The following is a 23863-nucleotide window of genomic DNA, read 5'->3' as shown; positions in this document are numbered from 1 at the left end:
CTTGTTCCAGCAGTTCCATGTCCTTTTTATGTTGAGGACACCAGAACTGCACACAATACTCTAGGTGAGGTCTCATGAGAGCAGAGTAGAGGGGCAGGATCACCTCCTTCGACCTGCTGGTCACGCTCCTCTTGATGCAGCCCAGGATACGGTTGGCTTTCTGGGCTGCGAGCGCACACTGAAGCTGGCTCATGTTCATTTTCTCATCGACCAGCACCCCCAAGTCCTTCTCTGCAGGGCCGCTCTGAATCTCTTCTGTGCCCAACCTGTAGCTGTGCCTGGGATTGCTCCAACCCAGGTGTAGGACCTTGCACTTGTCGTGGTTGAACTTCATAAGGTTGGCATCAGCCCACCTCACAAGCGTGTCAAAGTCCCTCTGGATGGCATCCCTTCCCTCCAGCATATCAACCGAACCACACAGCTTGGTGTCATCAGCAAACTTGCTGAGGGCGCACTCAATCCCACTGTCCATGTCAGCGATGAAGATGTTAAACAAGACCAGTCCCAATGCCAGATGAAGGTTGCAGTGATGTTCAGAACTTTTTGTCTTCAGCCATTAGGCCTTTGAAATATACTGGAAGTAAGAGGTAGGCAAAATAAAAACAAAGTTCCTGTGTTTTCCTCCAGCCTCCCTGTTTTCATACTTTCCACCCAAAGAGATAAGCCTCATTTTCACACTCTGGTCTTTCTTTCACAGATACAGCTCGGGGCAGGAGAGGGGGGGCGGAATATAGATAAAAGAATCCAGTTTGGTAAAGTTCTGCTTAAACCCATGTAGCTGGCTTAGCTAATGATGTAAATCAGACATATTAAATCCTGAGAACATGAAAGTCCTGTTATATATTGCTATGTTTTTTTCTAGATGATATAAGAAGGCAAAACTCAGCTCACATCAATTTATGTCCTACTTAGAAGGGCTAAATATTTTCAGCATCACCCTTCTTGGTGAACTCTGCCAGATGGGCTCTAACAGAGCCAACAGTGCTTTCAAACGACTGCTGTCTGTGCCACGCTCCTATAGGCAGGAGCTCATCTAACTCAAATGCAAATGTCTAAAAATTAAATTTCTAAATCACAGTTAATGACTCTCTGCTCCTTTTATAATCAGCAGAGAGAAAAAGAAACCTTTGCAGAGAAATGCATCTGGCTTAAACACATATTTTGTAGTGAGATTAAGAGCAGGTTGTTTTACAGGTGGCTATTTCTGTCCAGTGAAGGCTGATGGACCACAGTGCTCCTTCAATGATGTACAGCAGGGGCTGGTGTAGGTCTTCTTTACCTTCCTTCTCTTTCACTGCTGCAAAACTAAATAAGTACTTAAACACAAGGACACAAACTTTCTGTACAAGATGGAAGCTTGGTAGGGTGCATTTGATTCAGCATAATTATAACACTATCTAACCTTAAGCAGACTTTTAAGAAACTTTAAATATAATTTGTTTTTTGATTTTTGTTGTAGTTGCTAAGCACTACCACAACAAGGAAAAACATGGTATTATATGCAAATTATTGATGTGCAACTATCCAGGGGAGGGAAAAACTCATATACATTGCTCTTTCCCATTATGTTTTTTGTTTTATTTTGTTGATATGTGCTGTTGCCTTACTGGTATTTAAATGTGTCTGTTTGCAAAATATCCTTGGTGGATATGAGTAGGCAGAGGTCCACTGGCTTCAGCATTGCATTGGCAGGCCAGTATCTGTCCATTTGTTTCTACCTTGCTTAGCAACCAACTCTGTAAATTTTTAGAAAGAAAACAGTACTGTAGTATAAGGATAGGTCAAAATGAAATGTTAACGGTCTGTTGCAAGGACAAATGGGACCACTTTGCTGTTTAACCACATGCCTCATGACAAAACATATCTTTACAAACTTTGTGCTAGTAATTAAAAACGTCTGTTTCAGCATGTGATGCGTTTTAGGCAAAGTTTCAAGTCATGCAGTCTTCAGCAGAAATGAATGTCCCCCACAATTAAAACACTCTTTGGATTCTGAGGAAAAGTGGAGAACATTTAATTAGACATGCCTTCATATTGTCTTGTGAATAAAAAAACCCAACCCTCTTATACTGGAAGATACTGCTTTAGAATTTGATGTGATTGATGTATCTCCTATATATTCATGCTAGACAGCTATGTAGGAACTACTAAGCACTAAACACCAGGAGCAGACCATGGGCACAGATTTGTCGTAAGAGTGCATGTGTTAATAATTTACAGCTTCCAGCCAGTTGGAGTTTGGCTCCTGAGGTCTTTCCTGAGGACGGAATCCCATCTCTGAGAGATGTTTGTGTTATCTCAAGTTGCTTCTTGTCTCCTTACTTATATGTTTTGATTTTTCCCCCCCTATTCTTTTCTCTTTGATTTCCAAGCAGCTTTGTTTCACACAACAACTGACATTTCTATTTTTCAAAGCCTATTTTAAAGGCATGGCTGGGCCTGCCACATTTCAGAGTAAGGAGGCTGCTAATATTTTTAGCAATGGATAGCTACACCCGATTTGGAAACAAGGCAGTGCTTCCCAAACCATGGTCAATAGACCACAGAAGGAAAAAGATGCAGTGTGCAGGTTGTAGCTAGTGATCCTATAGACCGTATGATTTAAATCTTTCTGTATAGCTTGAAACAAAGCATGATGAGGATTGGGGAGGAATGTCAGGGCTGACAAAGTTCAAAGAAAAGGAAAAGAGAATTAGTTATGAACTGAAGTACTCATTTGCAGCACATCACTAATGTCTTCCTCAAAATTAATTCTGTGCACTCTGTGACTCTGGTACTTCCTGGGTAAACAATGTTATTTTAATCAGTATATGTGCAATAAACCACTGTTAACAGGAGCTTATATCTACGTTGACTAGTATAAAATTAACACAACTGCAAACTTATTTGAAAGGAAAACTGTGTTGTATGCACATTCGACTGTGTAATTAAGGGTTTGATACCTCACATATGCATCTTTGAACTTTTATCTTGATTTGCGGGCCTGTTACTACCAGACTCTCTTCAGATTAAAGTATTTCAAAATTAGATGAAACTACGTTCCTCATGTTACCTTGCTTTCAGTACAATGATACCTTTTTGTTGAAGCCACAGACAATATACAACCCCTTGCTCAAATAGGAAGTGCATTTCTGCTTAACTGTGCACTTTAAGCATATTAATATTCCTTGCACGTTTGATCCTGTTTGGAAGTAAATAAAAAGCTTAAACTGCGTTGCACATTTCCTCTTGGAAAAGTCAAAGCAAGTTCAGTTTATATATAAAATATTTACATTTAATATTGTACATTACCATACTTCGACTTAGCTGAAATGGAAATTCCGTCCCATTATTGCAGGTCTGGGTCATGATGGGATTTTTTCTAATATTTCATAATAATGCTAACCTGAGTTTTATATGTCTATACAAAGAATGTTCCATCAGATTACCTATCACTCAACTGAAGTATGTTTTTCCAGGCCATATTCCTATCAGCCTTCTTGCAGCATAATTTGCATTTCCTAGATCAGATGAGGACCAGTGAAGAGGCACAGTTTAATTTGAAGATATCCGTGAGCAGGAGCATGGTGCCTCAGGAGTTCTCCTGAAAGCCATATGCTCTCTGAAAAGTCTTTTCCCCTTCAGAAGCTGTTTGAGTGAAAAAATATTTAAAAGACGTTTTTAAACCTTATGGGGCATTTGCAGCCATGGCTGGAAGATGCTGCTTAGGTACTCAGTGTAGCTCCAGCAGCTGCCTGATATTCGTCAGTTTCATCATTTCATCAGTTGTGAAACTGCAACTTCTGACTCAGAGAGGCAGGATGGGGTTAAACTTTGGGCTCAGAATACAGGATGAGTCCTTACTCTGAGAGTAAGGCATGATCCGAAGACAGAAGGCAATCTCTTCCTGCTCTCAAGGAGCCAGGGGGGAATATTTACCTAGACAACAAACTATCCGTAACCAAAGAAGCTTCTGCCTCCCCACTTCTTTACTTCTTGTTCCCTGCTTGAGGTACCAAGGATTATTCCAGCATCTTTTAAATTGGACTTAAGTTTAGTATCTGCCTCTGCAACTCCATGATGTGCAGGCAATCCTGTGGATGTTGTCTGTGGCTGCAAGCCAGCCTCAAATCCTTTAGCAGTTGCAGTGATCCACAGTGAAGTTGTTGCTTCATTGATGATTGCACCCTATTGTTATGGTGAAGCAATGCTGGAATTTCCCTTGTTAGAACTACATCCACTAAAATGTACCTATTTGCCTCCTGAAGCAACAAGAGTGAAATAAAAAATAGCATAATACAAGAGTTTTGTAGTAGATAATGAGTATTTTAATAACAACGGGAGGCAGAATGAAAGAGCCTAATTATAGTATGTGCAGGAAATGCATATTTTAACGTGTTGTAGGAAGATGTGTGGGCAGGGAGCTATTTCAGCTGAGCCTTTGCCTTGTGATGTTTCCCCAGTCAGAGGTCTCATGTTAGCTACTGAGCAACAGAAATCAAACACAGGAAATAATCAAGGACACTTGAAAGTAGAAAGCAATGCCTTGGCTATATATGATCCCAGACTATAGCTCATTTACTGAACTGATTTGATGTATCTGGGGCAAACATGGCTTGAACGCAGTCAAGTCTAGCAGTTATATTTCTTTTTGTTTTCATAGGTTAGGCCAAAGAAAGAGGAAAGTGTCAGACTGGACCTTTTGGGCTGAAGTTTGCCTTCATGTATCTCATCTTCATAGCGCTCAACTGTTTCAAAGAAATCTGGCACTCTTTCAAAGAAAAGTCAACAAGCAAGCCATGGCACTTCATCAGCCACCCAGAGCCATTTATTTCATAGTTGCAACGAAGTTACAGGTGAAAGATAGGGGCAAGAACTGACCAAGCACAAGAATTAGGCGCATGGGTACCATGCTCTGGAAAATTGGATGAGTAATTAATGTTTGTCCAGGCAGACCTCGCTGGTGTAAACGGTACTTGCTCAGGATATCTGTACAGGTGTCACTGCTCTCAGTGGCCCTTCAGGGATCAGACTTCCGACGTGAAAGTGCTTTTAGCTGCTTCTTGGCAAGATCCCTGCAAAGCCAACAAGCTAGTGTGCAGGGATCAGCAAGGGAGGCAAAGTATATGCATGGCCTTCAAAAACTGTCTGCGACTGGCTTCCCACCCGGAGTCTTCTGTACAAGAACATCTCAGGAAAAGCTGGAGAACTGGATTTGTCATGCTAGCAGGTTACACAGTAAAGCTCTCTGAGACTGGACTCTCACATCAGATAGAGAACCGACCTCTCTCGTTTTCATGTACACATGGAGAAAAGATGAATTGTTGATGCTGTGAAAGTGTTTCACAGCTCTTAGCTTTCTGTCTTTACAGTTAGAAAATTCCACAATGTAACTAGATTCCTGGGAAGGTCATGATGCAGAAATAAAAGCCCCTTAAACAGAAGTAGACAAGAGCTAAGCAAGACAGCCACTGAAACAGAATCTTGTTTCTTAAAGTATTTGGCTTTGAAAAAAAAACCAAAACAGGGGCTGACTTTGATTTATGCTGTACTACTTCATGTATGTATAACTTCTTTGTTTACGTATTCATGGGTTTTTTCCCTAGAAAAATCAGCATCAAAGTCATTCCCCGAGGACATGTAGAAAACTTAAAACCAGCGCAGACAAGAATAAACAATACCCATGTGTATCTGTGTCAGTCACTTGCAGGATGCTCAGGAGATGGTGTCTGTAAATATTCTCTCGGAAGAACGGTGGGATTTATCCAAAAAGTGGTTAAAGAATATTGTCCATAAGTGCATTTAGAAAATGGGTATGCTCTAGTCCTTCCTGGTGTGAGCTTGGCTGTTCCTGGGAACCGCAGCTTTTGCCTCTGAGGCATTCCTCTGAAAATGCTCCTGGGAAAGAAGAAACAGCAGCTACATTGAGTCCATTTCTGGCTGGAGCTAATGCACTGATCCGTCCTGGCATTTCTGGAGGAAGGGCAGCCTTTGGAAGCCCTCACTGCAATGGGGCCCTGCCACTAGCAAGGAAGAACCCAAGGCCTGGCACCCCTCCAAGGCTGTGTTATTCAAAATCAGTGCTAATGCTTTTTTCCAGGTAGTGCTTTCACATGAGTCAGGACAGGGGAGATAATTTCATGCCTATGTCTTTGGATCAAAATACCATAGATCTGCACAAAACTGTGCCTTACCAATATGCTGAGAGTGCAACAGCCCAATAAGGTTATTTGCACAGATCAAAGTCTCTGGATCAGACCCATAGAATTTATTTTGGATGACTGTATGAGAAGCTTACTGAAAAAGTCTCTTGAATCTGTACATAATGGCTTTCAACCTACATTTACTGTGATTTTTAGTCTTGAAACATTTACCTGTCTTCAGAGGTAATTATTCTTAAGTAAGTAATAAATAATCTGCAACTCACTGACCAAGAAATGAGTTCTGTTTTGTAGGCAAATTCTTAAAGAGCTCCTGTAGTTACAAAGAAGAGGTTGTATTGCCCTAAAAGAGAGGTAGCATACATGTATGGCCTGTAAATTTGCCATGTAAAACCACACTCAGTCACTTTTCAAATACAGATCAGACTGTTACTGTTCTGCCATTGTTAGGCTTAATTCTGCACTTCACTAGGTGTCCTGGTTTGAGCAGCAGCAGTCAGTTTTCTCCTTCTTAGGAGCTAGTACAGTGCTGTGTTTTGATCTTTTGGCCTGGGAGCAGTGCTGACAACGCCGATGTTTTCAGTTGCTGCTCAAATGTTTGGTCTGGCCAAGGGCTTTCTGAGCCTCATGCTCTGCCAGGGAGGAGGGGAGGCTGGGAGGAAGCAGAGACAGGACACCTGACCCAAACTAGCCAAAGAGGTATTCCATACCACAGCACGTCATGCCCAGGATGTAACGGGGCGTTACCCGGAAGGGTTGGGACTGCAGGGTTGGAGGAGGTATCGGTCGGTGCTCGGCTGGGGGGAGTGGGGCGAGTTATTGGTCGGCTGGTGTTAAGGTGTTGTATTCTTTCCTCTTGTTATTTCCTTTATCATTATTATTATTGGTGGTAGCAGCAGTGATTTGTGTTATACCTTAGTTACTGAACTGTTCTTATCTCAACCCGTGGGAGTTGCATTCTTTTCGATTCTCCTCTCCGTCCCTCCAGGAGCAGGGGGAGGGCAAGAAGTGGGGAGGGTGAGTGGACAACCTATGTGGATTGGTTTAAACTACGACACTAGGTCAGCTTTATGACACTGTAAATGCACTGAATTAATAGTGGTACAGTGGTGGTACCTCAGCGTGACATCAGAATAAAGGAGTGGAGAGTCACAGGGATTTGAGACTGGTTTTATCAGATTAGACCGAAAGTTCACCCATAACATAGTCCCATCTGTGATAGTTTCCAGCAGCAGGATATAACATATAGGGAAGTGATAAAATATCTCAAAACTCAACATTATATTTGATACAATTATTTCCCAAAATTGTTTCCTAATATAACCTTATAGTTACTAACTTCTAATGCTTCCAAATTCAAGTGAGATGTGACAAAGTAGTTCTAGGCATACCAGTGATACACATGATACTGGGAGGTGGTCCATAGGCCTTTCATGCGGGCCCTAAAGAGTTGGCAACTCTTACATATGATTGCCAACAACAAATGCTGCAGGATGCATTTAGTTCTGGGATTTCACACGCTCTCTTAAGGTCTCCAATGAGATAGACACACTTCTAGACACTCACCTATTCACATGGAAGAAGTAGAGGTCTGGGAGACATTGTCTTGGCAGGTACTAAATCAGGTCCCGAGAATCCACAAAGTGCTCCAGAGTCCTTCAGTCTCACTCCCACCATCCACATGGACATGTCTCAGAAGCTGGCGGCTATGCCAAAGCACAGCAGAAGATGCTCATCTGTGGCTTCACATACATACTATTCCACAAAGCTGGTTGCTGACTTCTCTAGAGCAGAAGCAGCAGCTGGATCCCCAGCCTAGGGGTTACCCCAGCAGAGTCATAAACTGTATTTCAGATAACTGTCTGTGGAGCATTGGAAGTTTTATAGACACTTAGGGTCTATCAATTTTATTACTTCCAGCTGAAAGTCCCATATGAAGGGTATCTTTTCTCTCCAGACAGCTTTCTGTTGATTGCTTGATATTAAATAATTGATAACCAAATAAGGATGGACAGGATCCTAAGACAAGCCTGCACATCAGCTTATTGCAAGTACTCAATTTGATCAAATGCGGAAAGAAGCACCAGCAAGAGTGTGAGGAAAGCAGACAATGAGGTTACAATGCAAATTTCCACAGCAGAGTGTCATAAATCATTCAGTTTAATCAGATGTCTACAAGAAGAAACACTCCGATAGCTGACTTGGACATGGGTGTCTGCAAAGCTGCTTTATACCATGAGTAATAGTAATGCATATCAAGTACTACTTCTGCTATACAAGCATATGCTTGCTTGCTCTGGAAAGGTGACTAAAACCACCAAACATTTTTTCCCTATGACCTAAGCTGGACAAGGGAACAGGTTTTTGGATTTGGAAGAGTGGTGAGTTTTCTACACGCTTTTTTCTTTCCCCAGTGCAAAGGGAATACAAAGCTCATCAGATCAAAGAAACAAGCTGCATAGTAGATGTGATATCAAGAGAAAAAATCTTGCATCCCGTGCAAAGAACAGAAGCAATTCTGTGTTAGTGTTAAATCTAGTGCTAGAAAAACTTTGGCTCACTAGAGAAATTAAGAACTGAGTCCAGTGATTGAAGGGAGTAGGTATTCCACCTTTACCTCCAAAGCCTGAGAGACAAGTAATACTTGGCTGCACATAAAGGAACCTGTTGTGAAATGCAGAAATGAAGAGGGAGAAAATTGTGGTCTTCTTAGAGATTGCAGTGGTCTTCTTAGATGTGCAGCTAAACAGACGTCGGCATTTAATGTCTCAATTTGCACCATTATTAAAATCATATAAGAAAGGACAAGCCTGGAGAAAAATACTGTGACAAAACATTGGTGATGGGGAAATGAGAACTGAAGAATCTGTGATAACCTCTTTCAGCGGTACACCATTAAAGGAGCAAAATCATGCTTCCCCGGCCAAAAGAGGTCAGTGGAATAGGCAGAAAGAGGTATGCCTAAGTTTCCCAAAAGTTATCCCATGTTATCAGAGATAGAGCACACCAAGAACTCAGCCAGATCATGCCTGATACAAGAGGAAAAGAATGAGAGCAGTCAAGACCGAGACAAGATTATTATACAAGTTGTAACCACTACTAGAGTGATTTCTTATAGAAAAAACCCTTACTTTTCCTCACAATTGTGAAAAACCGGAAGACAAAATACATGCAGCCAATTGTATATCTAACAGTGCTGGTTATAAATAAAAAAATCCCCCAAATATGTTAATCCTATAGTATGAATGATTGGTGTGGTTAAACTGTTTAACTCCCTTGACAAATATAACTTAACCTATCAGCACTTTCAGTTCCCACTTCTGTAATCCTCACAGAAGTCCAAATTCAGAGTCTAAATTCCATTTTTGTTTTATTGGCTGGTTTTCAGCCTCCAAAGCTGCTTGGATAAGTAGGAAGGAGAACTTATGCAGCATGGTAGGGCATGTGAATCTGAAGCTCTTACTTTTTTTAGTCCAAAAACTCAGTGAACATCTTGGAATTTTTAGCCTAATATAGTGTTAAGATATGAAAGCGATGCTTCAGGCTTTGCCTACCTTTACTTGATTGACTGTTTAGAAATTGAACTAATAAAATGTGTAGAATAAATATTACTGCCACAGTACAACCCAATATTATCAGTGCAGTATATTTATGCTAGTTAAGCCACTTGAAAACCTGTCACACATTCACCAGAATCATCTGCCATGCTGCTTCTTGACTGCTTAAATTATAGCCCTTGACACAACAAATATTGTGGGAGGTATCAGAAGAGTTTTTGATATATTTAATAACCCGTGGGCTCAGGCTACACTTGTGCTTGATGAGTGGACCTGGCAGCAGGGACTGGGTCTTTCCAAGCCTGAGGCTGGTTAGGGGCACAGGCAGAGGTAGGTGGTGGGAAGTCTCCAGGCACAAGCCCCTGGGGCTGAGGCTACGACTGAGGTTCCTGCAGAGGAGAATGAGCGGCAGCATCCCTGCACAGTCACATGCTGCAGAGAAACGTCAGCCCTCTGCATGCCAGAAGGAGGTCCTACAATCCACGATACTTGTTTTCAGTGTACATAGCAGAGAACAGATTATTTAGGTCTTGACTTTAACCTTGCTTTGCAGAGTCAACCAAGTTAGGCTGCTGGCTTTCCCCTCTGTCCAGCTAGGAAAGGCAGGACCTTTACAAGACAAGTCAGCCCCTTTCAGATCTCTGTTTCCTGTGCTGACACAGAGCCTTGGTTTCTGTGATGAGAACTTGCAGGCTTCAGGATAGGTTGTATTAGTACATTTACTGAATTGGCACTTTATAACCATACGATGTTTTGCTTCTCCAGTGTTTCATTTATTCATGCTTGAAGAGCAACACACAGGTTGTTCTGACAGTGTATAAGAGATAAGATCTGTATATGCATGTCAGTAGGTACATTTGAGAACAAGATTTGTTGACTGTGTTTTTAACAGAATGTTATGGAGAAGATTTGTTTAACTCTGTGCACTTGTTTAAGGATTTCAGGATTTTTTTTCGGCATGTATTTTTGTTCTAAGTACACCCTGTATAAGGTTTTACCTGGTCTAAGTGTATGGGCGCTGGGGAAACATTTTATTCCAGGTCACTCTCTAAAGGAGATGCATGGCTGTTAAACTCCACACCCTCTTCCAGCCCCATCAGGAAGATAGGGTGTTGTTTTTCCTAGCACTAACAAGCCCTGCCTCCCACTGCTAACACTGATTTGTCTGGAAGAGAAGAGAGGGCACTCCCTGTGATAACCTGGTGTTAGGCCCTCTGTTCAACAGCTGTGCTAAATGAACCTATACTTGATTATGTATTAAAACCCATCAGTCTTGCACAGGGTTTCCAAACCCTCTACAACCTCCTCAGCAGGCATAATGGCAATCACCGTGTTTAAAGGTCATAGTTAGGAGCTTAATTTAAAGCTCTTATAATAATGCAATTTAAGTCTGGAAAATGCCATCGTATAGCTCTCCGAGGACTCCTGTCAGACAGAAGACACTGCTTGCACACAGCTTTGATTTATTTTTTCCTTTGACTAATATCTATGTTGTTGACTTTTCAACTTAACAATGTTTCCACATCCTAGGTGGTAGGCAGACTTTCATGGCAGCAGTCAATTTCAAATTTAAAACATCAGTTGCATTTTAATTTTTACTATGGGAAAAAGTTGGGTTTTGTTTTTTTTTTAAGCAAAAGCGGATAATGGACATGTTGTGTAGCTAAAAATTTAAAGCAGTTTGATTATCACAACGTTTTTGTCTTGCTTTAAACAGTACTTTCATGTCAAATGAAGGATAAACCCTGTTCTGGGTTTGCATGGCAAGGTTTTGGTAGTGGAGGGGCTACAGGAGTGGCTCTTATGAGAATATGCCAAAAGCTTCCTGTACGTCCAACAAAGCCAATGCAGCCAGCTACAAGATGGACTCGTTCCTTGCCAAGGCCGAGCACATCAGTGACATGGTATATGGTATCTGGGATAACACAGTTAAGAAGGGGGAGAAAAACCTCTTGGAACAATCTGCAGCAGGAGAGAGGAGCGAGCATCTGTGAGAGAACCAGCCCTGCAGACACCCAGGTCAGCGCAGAAGGAGGGCAGGAGGAGCTCCAGGCACCGGAGCAGAGATTCCCCTGCTGCCCGTGGTGCAGCCCATGGTGAGGCAGCTCTGCCCCTGCGGCCCATGGAGGTCCATGGTGGAGCAGATTCCACCTGCAGCGCATGGAGGACCCTACACCAGAGCAGAGGGATGCCCAAAGGGGGCTGTTGCCCCATGGGGGACCCACACTGGAGCAGGCTGTTCCTGAAGGACGCACTTGTGGAAGGGAGCTGCGCTGGAGCATTTTATGAAGAACTGCAGCCAATAGGAAGGACTCACATTGGAGAAGTTCATGGACGACTGTCTGCTGTGGGAAGAATCCCATGCTGGAGCAGGGGAAGAGTGTGACGAGTCCTCCCCTAAGGAAGAAGGAGCAGCAGAGGCAACGTGTGGTGAACTGACCAAGGCACCAAATCCCCATCCCCATGTGCTCCTACAGGAGAAGGAACTAGAGAATCTGGGAGTGAAGTTGAGCTTGGGAACAAAGGGCTGGGGGAGAGTGGTTTAAGATTTATATTGCTGAGCGATCTCTCTCTCAGTCTCTCAACCCATGGGCCTTTTGCTCTATTTCCTCCCCCCTCTCCAACTGAGGAGGGCAGTGATAGAGTGCCTTTGATGGGCACCTGGCATCCAGCCAGGATCCACCCACCACAAACCCTAATAAATAGATTTGCAACATGTGGTTTGTTTTGATAGCAGTAGCAGCAGCTAAATAAAGCTGAAGAGGTAGTTTAGTGGTGTAAGCACCATGTTTGAAACACCTAGACTCTCTGGAACCAATGGCTTAAATCTCAGCAGGGTTGACTCAGCCCTTCAGCTCCTCAGGCAGACACTGAGTTTCATGTGTCTACCATGCAGAAAGGTGAGATTTATGAACAAAAGCCCTTGCTATTATGCACAAGACTTGCATCACTTGTTCTGTTTTTAGTGCCACTGGTGTTAATTGCTTTTCTCCTTACGGGTACAAGGCTTTCTCAGTGCTGGTGGCTGCTGGGCTCTGCTCTACAGCAGTCTGCAGGCTGGCAGGGAGGTACAAAGACAGCTTCAGTCGTCCTGCAAGACTGGAAACTCTAGACAACAAAAGGAAACTCTAGACAACAAAACCCAAAACTGATCTTTGACCCAAACTTACCCTTCGTAAGACCAGATTATTAAGTGGGGCACAGTGATGTACATCCTTGGAGGGGCTCCCAGAGCAGGGGGAGTGCAGGACCAATGGTGCTGCAACACTTTCTCGATGCATCTGCATGGTTTCTGCGTATTTCTTGCCCATTCAGGGGTTGTCTCCTTCTCCCACAGCAGTCACAGACCTGGCTGTGTACGTCTGAGCAGAGTTGAAAGTAGGCTAAAAAACTACTGCGAAACAGTGAACGCAGCAAAGCCCAGTATGTAGGGTTAATCAGAGCTACTCATCATGCTTTTGAGACGCTAGCAGGTACCTATGGCTCATGCTGTCATTTGTCCTAAATCAGAATGCTGTCACAGGTGATGGAAAGCTCAGGTACAAATTTCTTAGAGCTTTTAGGGAAAACTAGTAGAGTTTGGTGCATGCTGGGGCATATGCCATTTTATCATGTGGAGGGCTTGAATTTTTCCAGAGAGAACTTACCTCTCTAATCCATGACATGGAAAAGGGAATAAAAACATCAGTAAATGCATTCACAGCTAATTAATCGCAGTGAGAAACACAGGGTATAAAAATGCCGAATTTCTAAAAAGATTGTTCTAGCTCTGATGTGACACGCCATTAACTCTGTTTTCATTGCATTAATACACTCTGGAGCAAGAGCCAGGTGGCTTTTCATGGGCCTTCAGAAACCTGCCCATTGCAACAGAGAGATGTGGCAAGTTACAGCACAGCATGGGGGAGAAACAAATAAGCAGCCCTGGTGCAGAACTTCCAGGCCACCCCACAGCTTCAGCAGAGGCAGATAACTGCATAAAATTTGGAGCAGCCAAATTGCTCTGGAGGGCTTCGGAGGACTGTGGTGGGCCTGATTCAGTGCCCTACGATGGCTCTTTGTTGACCTGTTGTGTCTTATAGTGTTATCCTACTGGCCTAAAAACAGTGTATCTGAGCAGAGTCAGATTCTGTATTACTCTCATCAAAAAGTAAATAGTGTTAAAGATACCCTTATTTTATTGTGATAGAACCCACATGGACAATTCGACTATTTCCTTTTTCTTCATACAGTATTTATTATACTGACCCAATGTCCAGTGAAACCTGCGTGTTTTCCCATTGACTCCGTGGACTTTGGATCATACCCCTAAAGCCTAGAGACGTACATGAATAATAACAGAGAACCACGCACATCAAAAACGATCTTTCAAGTAAGTATGTGTTCCCGTTTAAGTCCCTGAACTCAAATTACAGGGTTTTTAAAGAGCAGTTTTCTTAAAAGCCAGGAACAAAGTATTTATATTAGCTCCACTGAAATGAAAAGGGGAACTAACAGAAGAAAGCTACACTGTTCATCTGCTATTTAAAATCAAAATTACGGCTATATTAAAAGCTAATATCTGTGTTAAACTGATTTAAGTAAAAATACTAAATCTCTCAGCATTAAAAAGACATCTTTAAATGAAAGATATAATGATCATAACAAAAAAAGAAAAGAAAAAAAAACAAAAAAGAAGGAAATGGAGAGCTTTCTTTAGCTGTGCTCAGCTGAGAAGGTGTGGTATGGAGAATAGGAAATCATTTGGTTCTCACTGATTATAGCTCTTTGTATCAAAATACTCGAGGCTGAAATTAGTGCAATCCACAAGAGCAGGTGTTTTGAATTTTAATCTAAGATATAATTAGAGTCTGTAAAAAACACTGTGATGCAGTAATTGAAAGGGCTAATCATGGGATGCTTTATTTTTAAAAAAATATTTAAAAATAGATCTACCAGCCATAAAAAAATTCATATTCCACAAACCTTTATTTTGACTACATATAAAGCTGCAATCCATTATGACTTTGATTTGAAAGGCTTAAACAATTCACTTGTATCTTTAAAAGTGATATGCAATTATCAAGTTCTTTATCTTGCATTTCATGTTGTTTATATAAACATTGTTTAAATCTCTAATGCTTGCACAATCACTCTGTGGGAATAATTGACAAGGACAAATATTTGTTTAAACACCACATGGATTATAAAATTATATATGGATTGAGCTAATACTTTTCCTTTTATGTTTGCTTATTGTTTGTAAATGGTATTTCTTTAAACTTCAGCTATCTGACCTCTTATTCTAGCGCTTCTAGTGAGACAGTGTCAAAATCAGAAGCTCTTTCTGCTCCTAAAGGTCACTATACAGCCATATGGCTTTACCTTGTCACTGTTTTAGAGTCAAGGTTGATAACAGAAGGAACTGATGCTGGTTGAAAAGTCATTTGATGGCTACCATCTTCATAGCTATTACATCTGATTTTGAGCTAGAATGGCAATGCAATCAAGCAAGACAGGAATGAATCAATTAGATAGTGATCACAGTGAAATGAGTGCTTAACTTTTCAGTGCACAAACTGAGACTGTCTTAAAGAATTTGCATCGAGTTGATCATGCTTGTCCTGAAAATTTCTGCAAGCTGGTGCACTGCAATTCAAATTAAGCCGGCTGAAATAAGGCATCTGAAAGGACTAGTTACTAAAAAAGTGCCAGCTGATATAACTGTGATGCACTGTTCTCTCTTTACCCTGGAAGCCAAGAAAATTAATGTGGAGCACAACTCTCTGTGGGCCTAGCACTGTTTTGAACTGCATGCCATAACACTTTATATTGACGCTACTTTCTCCTACTGAAATGCATAAATAAGGATGAGGCTCGCTGTCAACTAATAAAGAGCAAAATCCATATCTGATAATACATCTCTATTATTAACATTTAATTAGTATTATGAATATTATCAAACCAAAGTACTTCAGAAAGCCTGTCTTTTGTGTAATCATGCTTGTTGAAGTCAGATATTAGCCATGAGGTCTGTAATACATTAAACAGTTATCTCCCAGACAGTCTGAATGCCAGAGAAATGTGTATTTTATTAGCACAGCGAAATGTTTCACTTTACCTGCAGTTCAGGTGACAACTTGCCTTCAGGTCTTCAGGACTGAGATAATGCCAGCGTTCTTCAGATCCATTGCCAGTATGTCTCGTGGTGGAGCAGGGTCGGAGGGCCCGTGGGCCTGGTAATTAATGCAATGTCAATCCTGCCGCGGGGACTCTGCCAGCAACCTTACAATGGAACCAGACAGCTCAATCTCAGCGAGACTTTCCTTCCACTGGAGCATGCTGGAAGGGTTTCTCCTCTGTTCAAAGAGAAAAACCTTTCATTCCAAAGGTGTTTTGAACTCAGTCGAAAGTGCAGATGTTGTTTATATGCTGTGTTATAGGGGAAAATGCTTCTTTTTTCATGTTTTCTAAACTTATTATTGAAGGGGGGAAAATCAACCCTGGGCAAGGTTCAAGTTTGCTAGGTGCCAAATTCTTCAAACTTTGTAATTTAAATCATCATCCCACGTACGTATTGGAAAGCCAGATGCTTTGTATCCTTTTTATCTCCTGTTCTATCTGTCAGGCACAAAGATTTCTGCCTGTCAGAAAGTAAGTGCTGCTTCTCAGCATGGCATTGCAGAGAAAGAGGCAAAGAGAGATGTTTTCATTAGGCTCCCATTCCCTTGTTCTCACAGCTTTCTTGTTTTTTGAGCAAAACTTGTGATAGGAATGCTTTCTATTTTTACTCTTGAAGGCTTGTTTCTGCTATCACAGTTAGTAGTTACCCATGAGAAATGTGTTAAATGAAATCTCGGTTACTTCAATCGACTTCTTAATCTGATTAATTGATGAGCAAAGTAGATTTCACACAGATACACGTGTGTATATACTCCATAGCATTTTATGATTTTTGATTTCTTAGTATCCTGTCAACACTAGTCACTGACTGACTCAGACTTGAAGCATCTGCTGTAACTGTGATCTTCCAGACCTCCATGTACATAACCTTACAGCTTAACTTTGAACAAACAGGGCAATGCCAAAAAATGTCTATTTCAGTATCAATATAAAATTATATCTAGTTGATTGGAATGGCCTGCCAAATCTTGATTTTCAAAAGAGAAGTACTAATAAGTGCAAAATGAAAAATGAAATCTTACTATAGGTTTTAATTACACAGAGACATATTGCCTTCTGCACAGAAGCCATGCTTCAAAGGAGCAACACAACACAAAGTGCTTAATGAATGAGTTTTCAGCCTTGCATTTAAGCATCAAGGCTCCATGAAGAGTTCTGTCCCTTTACATTAGCCAAGCCCTGGTCTGAGTAGTAAATTGCTGATTTCCTCAGAGTATTTTCTAATGCTTGGAAAATGATTCCTAGGCAATTCATAAACAAACATTAACCCCTACCTGTGTTGGCATTATTTGCGCCATTTCAAAGATGCAGTAATTAAAATGTAATATTTTCCGAAGTTCCAGATAATTCTGGGTGCTGAGCAGAAAATCTCTTTTTTGGAGCACGTCTGTTCAAGGCAGAGCTCCCACTGACTGCAGTGGCAGCTGCAGTCTGAGAATAATTCTGGTTAGAAAGCACCATCTGATCCGCCCCCTTGCTCAATTTTGAAGTTTTACTCAACTTTGAAATCAGATCAGGTCTTTCAGGGTCATATCTAGTCAAATCTGAAGTAGCTCCAAGGATGGAGATTTCAAAACCTTATGAGTACTTAATACTTCTGCAAATGAGGACCTGGAAACACAAAACCAAAGCACCCAGAAAAAGCAAGTCTCCAAGTTTCTGCCACACAGGGAGCATTGGTAACACTGAAAATACAATGTTCCATGTCTTTTTGGGTGTTGAAAATCGTGGTCGTCTCATGCTGCTTGTAGGTGATGTATGACGAAGTCTCCTTTTGGCTCATTTCTTTATGCGCAGCTCACCTGGCATCTCAGCAGCTCAATTTCTCGCAAGCAGAAGACAGCACAAATCTACATTTAGTCCAGTGTCCTGAAGAAAATGAGTCTCTTCCAGCACTTCAGGGCTTTTAGCAAGGCCTTGATGTCTTTGAACACTTGAAGGCTGTACAGCCTTGTACTTATCCCCTGTAATGGAGAATATGGGCTGTCTCTGGGTGACCAAGGACAATTGAGCTGCTGCCGTCTAACAGTAGGCTGCAGTTCTGAACTCTTTCATAAACCCTTCTTCCTACAGGAGCAACGCCATCCACACCTGAGGGACACTGCTAGAGAATATCTTAAGAGCTACCATAGCCTTGAAAGAAGTTATGACCTTGCATAGATACGTTCCCTATATTCCTTCATGTGTTCTTGGGTTCTGGCTGGCATTGGGAAGGAAGAGACACCCGGGTAAGAAGGGGAAGGGCAGCACAGACTGTGATAAACTAACTCACAAGCGTCTGTGTGTTTTCAAAGTGAGTTTAATTGCAGTGTATGAATGAACAGTATTTTAAGTGATTAGCCTTTCTTTTCTCTGGTCATTACATGGAAAAGAAAATGTGCCAGCTATGACTGCATGGACTGGCTGGGGAGCTGCAGGATGGCTGGGAATTATGCCCTTGGACTGGTTTCTCAGGAACTGCTTTGTCCGAGGGAGGACCTGCTCCATCCCATCGTAAGGTGCTTGGGTGTGAGGCTGCAAGGTGGAGCCATGTGCTCCATCGAGGGGCTTTAAGTGCACAGCAGTTCTTCAGCCACAAGACAGTGCCACGGCTTCTCCCTCTGTGATGCCCTGAGTTGGGTGCTGCTGGGTTTGCCAGGGCAGGCGGGGGGCCAGCTGCAGTGATTGATGTCCCAGCAGGAGTGAGCTCATTAGGATCACTGCACTCAGAGAGGGGAATTTGGCAGGTCTGAGACAACAGTGGGGAGTTAACAGGGCCATCTGGGTACCTTGCCCTGGCAAAAGACTCCAGCTCTGGGGACCTCCTAGGGTGTTCTGCAAAGCGGAGGGTGAAGGAGCACTGACTGTGCTGGCGGCTACTCAGGTGCCAGGGTGCTCCCAAGGCCCTGCGCTGGTGGGTGTCAGCCAGGGTGAAACCACACTGGCAACCATCTCACCCTAAGCACTGCAGGCATCATGAGGCAGCCCTGTGTCTGCCTCTGCACTACCACGAGGTTGGATTTCCACTCTTAATTTAGGGGGGAGCTTGGGGTACACAAGGAGTGGAAAATACTGACACTAACCGTCCTAAAGGTAGTCTAAGCAAAGAAGGTCAGTCAATTGAAAAAGTCACTGCCATTGATTCGTAAAAGGAAGTCAAGAGTGGCATGTATAAAGTAACTGATCAGCAAAGATTTTGGTTTTGATATGTAAAAATTATCTAAAATTTTTAATTGTTTTTAATGTATCATGTAAAAACAATCCCAAACCTTGAGCTTTCTGTTGGAGAAAAGCAGACCTAATACAGAAGGGTGTGCTACAGGCAGCAGTCCAAGAGCACGCAAGAGATTTGTAAAAGTAATGCTTCAGGAAGCTTGGTCCAAAAGCATGTTCCAGCAAACGATTGCACTGAAATTAATCACAAAGGAAAGCTACAGGAGCCAGCTAGCACTTCAGCATAAACTGGCATTGCTTTTTTGGAATGACTAGAGCTGTGCTGATTTATACCAGCTGATGGTCTGGTCCACAAAGTTTTTCTTATTCCAACTTTAATTATTTCCCAGAGTGTAAGGGTGTCTATGACTATCTCTGTTCATTTAAGATTTCCAGATGCTAGTCTGGAAGTATGCTTACAGCAAGCATTAAATTGGTCAGTTTGGATGGAGCACAGGCTTCCTGATATCCTCTTTGTATACTTTTATTTCAACATACAAGTGTGCTGGTTGATTCCGAGAATATTTTTGGTTTTGGTTTTGTTTTTTTCCTCTTTGGTAACGCAGTTCTCAGTGAACATAAATGAAAAGGGCCTGTTCTCACAATCCACAAGGGCAGGCTCCATTAATGGTAGTTACATTTGTATGTTTGAATACATTTGTACATGAAGGTGGTTCCTTATATTTAGATTTGCAGTCCTAAGGAAAAAATAGCTCCCTGTTTATGAGCTACCAAGACCTTTGATTTCAGACAATTTGAAGTGGCATTTCTCAAGTCTTGTCTTCACGGATACACCCTCTGAGTCTTTTTCACTGCACCTGTACAAACAGCAACAAAGAGAAAACATGTGAGTGTGAAAAAGGCCTTCAGCTTCTCCCACCTACTTAATGAAACTTCCTTGCTTTTTTTGCAAGCAAATGAAAGACAATAAATTGCGTAAGATGCTTTTCCAATGGCAGCAGGAGTGATAGGAGTGTCCTCATTTGATGCTTTAGGGGATAAGACTTATAAATGGTGCCATAAAAAGCCTTTCTGGGATGTGAAAGCTTGCAGAGAATGAGGCAGTTCAGCAAGCTCTGTAGCTTAAAACCAAAGTGTGCTGTGATTGTCATGTGTCTGATTTGGTTTGTCATGACAAAGAGTCTGCTTAAATTTTTGTAGCTCAACTAGTTTCAGCAGAGCAACACGGATTTATAGCAGCTCAGGCTCTGGACAGAAACCTCTGCATTTCCATTATAGTCAGAAATACTACGAAGAACTGTGCTACTGTCGGAGTCTTTTAATATCCCAGATAGCTTACAGTCTTTTTCACCACATAAACTTTAAACCAGATACAGATCGTTCAATTAGATGCAGTTTGGATTGCTACTTTGGACACTAGAGAAGAACTGGTTTCACCAGCTCAGGAGACCTGTACTTCATTACTTTTAAATTAAATGTAAAGATAAAAACAGGTAGTTCTAGCTGAAAGTGAAACTATCATTTTCAGTTTCAAAAATGCAGCTCACTGAACTGGGAAACTCATGGACTTGAGTGTAAAAGAGAGCTCGAATTTCTGAATGACAAAGGTACAACATTTCTCTGGGGCCTCTACTGAAATCTAGAGAAGGGATATAGACCTAGCTGTATGATTACCCAGCTCAGAAAGAACCTATTCAGAACAAACAGACATCTTATGAAGAATGGAAAAAGAGGGTAATGTTCAGCTAACGCGATTAAGTTTTAGAGGTCAGGATGTGTATGGATAAAATGAGAATTGCCAAAAGACAAACTATGTTGGATTTTTCAAACAAAGCTAAATCAAATAGAGATTATTTTAGCCACACAAACAAAAAGATGATTTATAGCTGCTGTGCAGTGAAGATGGTGAAATTAAGGATAATACAGATATGGCCCCAAGATGAATACTTTGGCTCCGTTTTCAACAGGGATGATGATGTTAAACAAGGCTGTGTTGCTAATGGGAATTTGAGAATGGAAATAGAATTAACCACATCTAAGGTGGACGCCAAACTCTAAAGAGATTAATGTGACTGAGTCAGCTTGCTGCGGAGGCACATCCTAGAAGAACTATGAAAGATCTGGTTAAAGAAACTGCAAGTCTGCTAACAAAGATTTTTAATGTGTTTATCAGAGATGATAGCTTTTCCTTCAAAAGGCAAGTGTTGGATCTGACTTAAGGCAAAAAAGAGGAAAAGTCTGGGCAACCACAAGTCTCACTTCAAGAAAATGTGATATTTCAAAATATACATAGGATTATAAACAGGTAAGGACATGAAGATGGAAAAGAAATTAAATTTCACTCACTTCAGCAAGAGTAGATCGTGTCTGAAGACCTGACAAATTACTTTTATTAGTAAGAGAATGAGATGCAACTCAGTTACCAGGAAAGCTTTTGACACGGTGCTGCGTAGGATATTGCTCGTTAAGCTGGAGAAAATTTGGATTAGCAGAAGAATTGTGAGGTGGAAAAAAAAGAGAAAGATCATGTTGAAAGGAGAAATACCAAAGTGAAAGGAAGTTACTAGTGGAGTTCTTCCAAGATGTGTCTAGGGACTGATCTTATTTAACATTTTTAACAACTTTGGCAGAAAAAGTAGTGCTGTGCTCATGAAATTTTCTGATAATGCAATATGTAGTGTGAATGTGGGGGAGGACAGTATACAGGAAGAACTGGATAAGCTTCAGGACTGGGATAATAGAAATAGGATGAATTTGAATAACCCAAACGGTGAGGTCAGGCACTTTAGGACTCGTAATTTTTCCCCAAGCAGGAAGCTTTGAAAAAAGACCTGGGAGTGGACTATTTGATCACCGGATGGCACAATATGTGATGTGTCTGTGGAGAATACAAATGTAGTCCTTGAATGTATCAGGTGGGGTACCTTCTGCAAAGGTAAGTACCAGTGCTGTTTTGTGACACAAATTACTTTAACCGGAAATTAGGAGGCTTCTAACCAGAAGAACCATACATTTCTGCAACAGCCATCCATCAACCCAAATATGCTGATAATGCAGAACCTTATCAGCTTATGGAAACTGGTATAGTGAGGCAACTGGGGGAGAGTGGAGGCAGCAGTCCAGGAGAACTCTTCTGCATCTGGCTTCCCTCACAGCTTCAAACAGAGCTCAGATACTCAGCTTGGTAGAGTTGCCTGAAGGCTAGATTAAGCTTGAATTCTGCTTTTGATGGAAAAATAAGCCCAAATTTGTTAAAATATCAGTAGCTGTTAATCACCTGACTAGCTCACAACCTACAAATACATATTTGTCTCTGCAGAGGCAAATGACCCTCACTAATAACGTATCCCCTATCATCACCTGTAACAAATCCTGTTAGTGGCTTGATTTTCAGCAACTTCAACAGCGCATCTGGCTGCAGTTAGTAAATGTTATTGTTAAATCACATTTTTTCTCTTTATAGGTAATTTTCACCAGATATCCCCCAAAACATGCTGGATAAGTTCTATGGAATCTTAATCCCCATGATTTTCATGTAGTACTGTCAAAATATATGACATGTTTTCAGTAGCTGGGCTTTCAAAGTGCTTACCACCATTTTTGCTCTATGTGGGGGCCTCTGCAGCTCCAGCCCACAGATGGGTGAAGGCCAGCAGGGTAAGGCTGTGCCCCGTCACCTACCCCAGAGGATCGGGAGAGTCTTGCTTGCTATGATTCTGATTTCTGCTAAACTGATTTCTCTGCATTTCATAATCAAGACAAAAGAGCCCTCATTCGATAAGTACACTCTGTTTAGCTGTGATGAAGTGCTCAGGTGAAGGTTTCTGCCGTGTTTCGCTTAGCGTACATAGGACTGCTCCGTGAACCTATTAACTTATTATTTAGACACTGGATGGGCACATTTCCAGTAGATGACTGGATGCTCACATTTTTTACTTGCTAAAGATTTCTTTGACCTTAGTGAAAACCAAAAGAGAGGAAATAGCATTCAAGGAGGCAGAACTTAAAATGAAAAACACATGAAAAAGGAAGTCCCTGAGGATCGGAGGAATGGAGCACTGGCTGAACTTGGGGGTGTTTGCTGTTTGGCAGCCTTGCCAGGACATATGCAGAACGATAGTTGAAGTTTAAATTCTCCATGTGCAAAGGAAAGGAAAAAAACCCCAAACAAACGAAAAAGTTTAACCATGGGGGTTGCATCCCTGAGATGCAAAAAAAGAAAACCTTTCCTTTAAATAACAATCTAAAAAATGTGGGTTATTTGGTGAATCCATTAGCAGAAGCTGGGTCCGCATATATCTCTCATTTTAAGATACCAAATTAAATCAGAATTATTATTTCTATGGTCACCTTATTTTTTTTATGAGAGTGAGAGGCTGCTTCGTGAAAGGCATGTATTTATGAGTAATTTAAAGTATAGAAGATTTGTTACAGTGGCCCACACCTGCCGCAACCATTGATTTATGCGTGTACTGACTTGCCATGTTTGCCTATGGGTAGCTTAAAATTACAGACCTGGTGCGCATAGACTGCATGATTACAATGCCAAAAAATATCATCAGAAAACATTAGAATTTTCTACATGCCACAGTCTAAGAAACTTTACAGTGCGGGAGCTTTCAGCTCCAGCTCACGTTGCGTTTTTGTACAGGCACATACAAATTCTCTGTATTCTCTGGAATATAAGGCTTATTTAATAAGAGAAAAAGAAATATTTTGCTGAGTGGAATAGTGAATACGGTTCTGATTTGCTGCTAACATAGACTCATCCTTCTGAGCCTTAAACCAATTTCAAGTCAGGAAAGAGAGGTGGTGGAAAAACCTTTTTAGAATCTCTGGCAGAGAGCCCAG

The 23863-nt window shown here is 41.6% G+C and overlaps 1 long non-coding RNA gene across 2 annotated transcripts; it reads left to right on the top strand.

The window, feature by feature from the left end:
• The first annotated feature begins 12423 nt into the window (after window positions 1-12423).
• On the top strand, window positions 12424-18277 carry LOC136006947 (uncharacterized). Of its 2 annotated transcripts, none has more exons than XR_010609360.1 (3): window positions 12424-12597; window positions 13930-14069; window positions 17933-18277. It is a non-coding gene; the product is annotated as an uncharacterized LOC136006947 (long non-coding RNA). The 2 variants fall into 2 exon arrangements; XR_010609364.1 differs by lacking the exon at window positions 17933-18277 and adding an exon at window positions 15804-17162.
• Window positions 18278-23863: the final 5586 nt, after the last annotated feature.

Source organism: Lathamus discolor, chromosome 1 (genome assembly GCF_037157495.1).
Source record: "Lathamus discolor isolate bLatDis1 chromosome 1, bLatDis1.hap1, whole genome shotgun sequence".
NCBI classification, from domain to species: domain Eukaryota; kingdom Metazoa; phylum Chordata; class Aves; order Psittaciformes; family Psittacidae; genus Lathamus; species Lathamus discolor.
The sequence above is the reverse complement of the archived record's forward strand: the minus strand, read 5'-3'. Positions and strand labels throughout refer to the sequence as shown.